Consider the following 6,000-nt stretch of genomic DNA (forward strand, 5'->3'; position numbering starts at 1 on the left):
CTTGTACAACAGAAAAGCAGGGTACAAGTCAGGGAGCCAACTCAACAAAGGAAGACAAAGGAGCTAAATTCATGCTAAAAGGATACGTAATAAGTAGGCAGTGGAGAAACTTGAATTCTTTGCATCCATCTTCTTTGCAGAAGACAGAGGGCAGATATAGCTATGCCTGAATTGACATTTTCAGCTTTTCCAGGAAGAGAGTTGGAGGGACTGAAGCAAATAATGGCGACAGGAGGTGAAGTCCTAGACCTTACTGGCAAATTGAAAACAACATATCACTGCATCCAGATGGTATCCATTCAGGGTTTCTTAAATAACTGAGATATGAAATTTCCAACAAATTATAATGGTTCCCAGAGCAGTCTATGTACCAGAAAAGTGGAAAGTTGGCATAATACCTTTTATAAAGAGTCTCAAGAAATTATAGGCTGGTTATCTGAATGTCTGTTTGGTAAACTCATGGAAAGTGTTACAGATTAAGGCAGGGACTCAGCTTTGCATGAGTTGGAATAGCCCTTAGGTGAAGCTATAAGGCTGTTATGAGGAAAGGACCGCTCACCACGTTCCTTGCCTCACCACAATGGGATTGGACCAATCGTATAATTCTGTCCACTGGCTAACCTGTTGATTCAAACTATATCAACCAGTTATGGTCTTGGGGTACCTTGGGCATGTGTGCCAAGTTTCAAGTGTGTAGGTTTTATGGTCTTGATGCTCTGGTGCTGATTGAGAGACAGACATTCATCTACTTCTATTATTATAGGTAAAAGCAGGGCTTTTTTTTGTCATAGAACGCACCGGAACGGCATTCAGGCATTCTTTTTTTCAATGGATTTTACAAAGTGATTTTGAACAGAGCAGCAGATCAGCAGCAAACATCATTAACATAGTGCCTGCAGGCTGCTATTGTGTCTGCTATCTGATGGTGAGAGACAGCTGCTTGGGACACTGCTCCGCTGCTGGCTTGGGATTGGTGCGTGTGCTTACTGCCGGCGGGGACTTGAGTTGGGTAAAAGTAGCAAGCAAAAGTAGCACTGGGTAAAAGTAGCAAGCATATAGAAATACATTTTTAGCTTAAGAAGAAGAAACATAACTTCTGCAAAACAAAGTCTGGTTCATAAAGTTTTCCCATGTTCTGAGAGAGTCAGCAAACTTACAAAGGGGTAAACCAGTAGGCCATGTTTACTTGGGCTTTCAAAAAGCTTTTGGCAAGATCCCTCACCACAGACTCCTGAGCAATCCCAGCAGAGATGAGAGGGGAGGCTATCTTACAGATCAGTAGCTGGTTGAAGAATGGAAAGCAGAGGGTGGGAACAAGAATAGAAAATAGGGGGTGGGGATACCCCCAGTACCAAGGGCAAGATGTTGACCACCAGCCGTGGGGAAAATGGGAGTGCCCTTATATGTCCTGGGTTTGGGCTTCTCATAGACTATTGGCTGGGAGCAGAATGTTGGCCTGGATAGCACTTGGGCCTGTTCCAGCAGGTTTCTTTTGATATTCTTAAGGGAGATCCTGCCTAAAGTCTGAAATTGTACAACCCAGAGAGAGGCTTCCTATCTCAGAAAGAACTAGGCCTTACTTTTGATTGTGTTGATGCTTGCCCTCCACACCTGCATGCATTTCAGCAAGAACAACTCGTTTGGACTTTTCTGAGCACAGTGCATTGTTTCATCTAACTTGGGAATGCAGTCAAGAATGTGAAAAGGGGACCAGAGGAGGGAACGTGCTTTCCTGATCTCGTGCCAGATCATTTTCTGGAGCTGTGATGCTGCCTGGATAGAACTGGGGCATTTATTGCCACACATGTTGATCCTCCAGAGAGACATAATCAGTTTCCCCAGGTTATATGTGAGAGCATTCATATTAGGATCATGACAGCACCCTGAGCTTCAGCTGGCATTTTGTGGTTTCTAGACTGATGTGAGTGTGATGGCAGTGAAATGCTTGGCATAGCTTTGTTTTTGCCTGCTGGTCCGTCAAGTTGCCGTTTCTTCATCTCACGCATCTGGGTTTCTTGTTAACAGTTCGTGAACAGAGATGAGCAGAACAGGTTGGTTCTGTTTGGATGCAGCTTTTGCAGAGTTTAGCATAAATTCATTCTGCTCAGTTGAAATGCCAGATGGGACTGCAGACACTGAAGCAGATTCCACACAATCCTCTCTGAGCACATGTGGAGAAGCCTCCTGTGGCATGTCCCCAGACCTCACCTGTGGCAAAGGGGTGCAGCCATCGCCAAGCCCTTGCTGATTTGGAGGTCTTGGGCATATAGGTTTGATACATGCATCCTAGAGATATCTACAGAAGACTATCTACAGAGGCCTTGGAGGGAGTAAATAATGCACCTGGAGGTGTCCCTGGGCTTTGCTAGGTTTGCTCTGCCTCCATGTGGCATGTCTTGACCCATGCCAGAAATATTTTTGTCCTAACTGGGATTTTAGCTGACCTTTCTGCTTTAGCAGAACTTGGGCCTGCCTTCACTAATAACCACATAAGGATTGTTTCTTTCTCACATTTTCCCCCTTTTTTCGTCCTGCAGTAAACTTTAGTTCTACTGCATATGGAGCTCTTCTCCTTTGGTGTCACAAGTTACAACTAAATCAACTGGAATCCTTTAAAAACTTTAGAAGAATCTATACAGAGGAAGTAAAGAAATGAATTTAATAATAATATTTCTTGTAGCTATGCAGTGGGGTGGACAAATATCAGGCTTGTAAGGACGTAAGAAGAATCATGTAGGATCAGACTAAGGTTCCACCCGCATTCTGGCCAATTGCCCATGGGGACCTGCGAGCAGGACTTGAGCGTAATGGCACTGCCCCACCCAAATGGTTCAGTGACTGGTAGACATATGTATTGTGCCTGTGACCCCAGACCTCTGCTTCTGCATATGGCCTTCACTACTGTAGGATCTAGTAGGGTCTCTTTCCTTTCCTTTCTTTTAATTTACTTGAACTCCAAGATCTGCCAACCAGAGCCAGGTACAAATTAGCAGGAGAAAGAGAAGGGAGATTGTACACCTAGAATTAAGGAACAGGGTGCTATTTTGATTTTGTTTTGCATTCCTGCTTGCCTTGCACAAAAGCTCACTGCTTTTCTTCAGTTTATCACCTTGTCAGGAGCTGAGTCCCTCACCTCCTTTTAGATAACATCAGTTCTTTGGCAAAAAGATCTTTATTTCCAACCTACAGCCAGTAAACTAATATCCAACCAAGAAAGAGCCTTTGAGCATGCATGGAGCAGTTTGTTGAACCCAACCTAGAAAATATTTCTGAGAACCTTCCTTTAGTATAATTCTGGGCCCACCTCTCTGTCTGTGCCCCTCTGCAAACAGGCAAGTCTCCTGGTCCTACGCGGGCCCTCTAATTTGTTTGCTTGCTTGCTTTGTAACCTCCCCATTAGCCAGAATGACTTTCTGGATGGGTTACAGAATTGCAAAATATGATCATAAAATAATTAATATTCAACAATAATACAATACAACAACATCAAAACAGTCAAGCAACAAAAACATCACAATAAAAAATCACAATAACCTTAATTTTAACCACTAAAGACAATAAAAGGCACAATACCACTAGGATGTAAAATACCATAAAATGTTATAAAACTTTAAAATTGCCCTAACAGTTAAAATATTGGGTAAATAAAAAGATCTTCGCCTGGTGCTGAAAAGAATGGAGAGAAGCCACCAGGCGAACCTCAGGAAGTTCTCCTTCACAACTGGCTCTTTTTCTAATTTTGCAGTCAGACCTCTATCCAAAAATGTTTACAGAACTTATCTGTTGGGAGAATTGCACACAGAAATACAGAGATTAGTAAAAACAACTTTTAAAATATATTGTATTAGGAAAACTTGCTTGTAAAAATGTGAGTATTTGGGGGGAAATTGTATACAAAAAGTAGAAATGTGCACAAGGACGCTTATGAAAGTTCCTTCAACATTTTAAAAAAGATTCTCTGAGTTTGAGATGAACTGAGCTGAAGATGGGAAAAATGTAAAACTGAGAGAAACCAAAACTGGCAGATTTATCTATCTCCATGCACTGCTGCATAATACATTGATATGTTCTTTCCAGTGTGTTGTGGTTGGGCTAGTAGGGGTGGGTCAGCATCCATCTCTTGGGCATTCTACATTTTTCACAAAGCATTGAATTACAGTCCAGGTGAGCCATTACAACAACTGAGTTTGGATATGGCCATACTGTCTCTCTCTGTTTTAAAACCACACTTGTCTTAAATGCCACATGTAGCCACTTGAAGCAACATCTGTATGTGTTCTGTTTCATGCCATGATCAAAAAGGTGTTGAGTGGTTTACCCTTCGCATCTTGTGAGCAGTTTTCAGCCTAGGACCATATAGTAATCAGGCTGCGCACATCTGTCAGTCTCACATTCCCCCACATTTAAATCTTTAAAGTGTCAAGTTATTTCTCTTTTGAATATGAAAAATCAGCAACGTTTGGTAACTTCTTATCAAAAGCAAGCTGCAATGACATTCTCATTTATCTGCACCAGCCACATTGATCAGAGTGATTCTGAAGATGGAGAGGACCATGGTGTACATGTCTGTCATAGAATAGCTAAACTTAAAGAACCTGTTGGAAAAAGGGTAATGGCCCTAATTAAACCCTAACATGCTATGGAAAGTCACAAGTAAAAGAAAAGGAAGACCGACTATGAAATGGATTGACTGCATAAAGGGAGTCACAGCCTGGAATTAAGAAGAGCCGAACAGGGGTGTCATAGATGGGACATTTTGGAGGGCCTTTATTGATGGAGGTGACCTGATGGCACACCACCGCCACCACAACAACAAATAGTTGGATTCCCACCCATAGAAACCCCAAATGGCTGTTGATGGTATGGGAAGTCTCCAGGCCATGAGGGCGACCCATGTAGTAAGCTCCTTAAGGAACAACAGTTTCTACTCCTAGCAAGGATGGCCCTGGATGGAGCAGGTCCGGCAGTGGTCTGGCGTAGGCAGCCCGTTCAGGAGACTCATGGCAAGAATGATCTCAATGATATCAACCTGAAGATCAAGGCACAGGATTCAGAAGCAAGAAGTGGTCAGAGATAGGTCCTTCAGAACCTTGGACAGGTCCCAAGGAAGAGATGACTTGTGCTAACTGAATCCTGGTGTAAGTTCCTGAGCCCAAGTACCTCTCTGAGGCCCTGCCCCTTGCTGGTGAAGGAAGACCTAAAAGGGACAGACCTCTGGCCTGGATTCCGGCACTTGGCCACCTCTCCATGGCCTCTTGTCAAGTACTCTGCCTGAAGTAGGGAACAGGCCTGCTGCCCAAGGCCCGTGGCGACAAAGATGCTGGTTCCTTGGTGGGCTCTGGCTCTGCCCTGAGGTTCTTTCCTCAGGGCTTTTAGTTTTGAGGGACGTGAATCCTGCTGGTCTCCTCACGGCTGAACTCGGGCTTAGTGACACAGTCCAGTGGCAAGGGAGGATGGGGCAGGAAGTACTGCTGCTGACCCTCTTGTCCATTCTCCCTCCCAGTGAAGGATGGATGAACAAGTGATGCTCATTATCACTAGGACTCACCAAACATCTCACCACTTGTCTTGTGCAAATTCCTTCTCTGAACGAACAGGCAACTTGTGCAAACTGAGCAGCGATCGAACAGGAGATGTGTTCACTTCTCCCCAACTTTGTGCACATTTCCTGATTTGCACAACTGTGCCCCATAGACTAAAGTGCGGCTGATTCAGTCCACAGAAGAAACATGTGCAAATTTTGCTGGGGATCTGGAATGAGTTGACTGCAAGGGCGTGTGGGATGATTTACAAACATTTTCAGCAGACATATGCTTGTTCCCACTTTCAGAGTTTCAAATGGAGCAGGTTTTGTGGGAGAAAAAGTGAAATTCTCATTCCTCTGCACTCCAACTCAGTGCCCAGGTCATTGCTTGTAATCTACATCATGACAAACACCTGCAAAATAGGAGAATTTGTCCCATAATGACTTCCATAAGGTGATCATATGACTAGATCTTT

The sequence above is a fragment of the Varanus komodoensis genome, unplaced genomic scaffold, assembly GCF_004798865.1.
Source record: "Varanus komodoensis strain SLA01 unplaced genomic scaffold, ASM479886v1 scaffold1, whole genome shotgun sequence".
Taxonomy (NCBI): domain Eukaryota; kingdom Metazoa; phylum Chordata; class Lepidosauria; order Squamata; family Varanidae; genus Varanus; species Varanus komodoensis.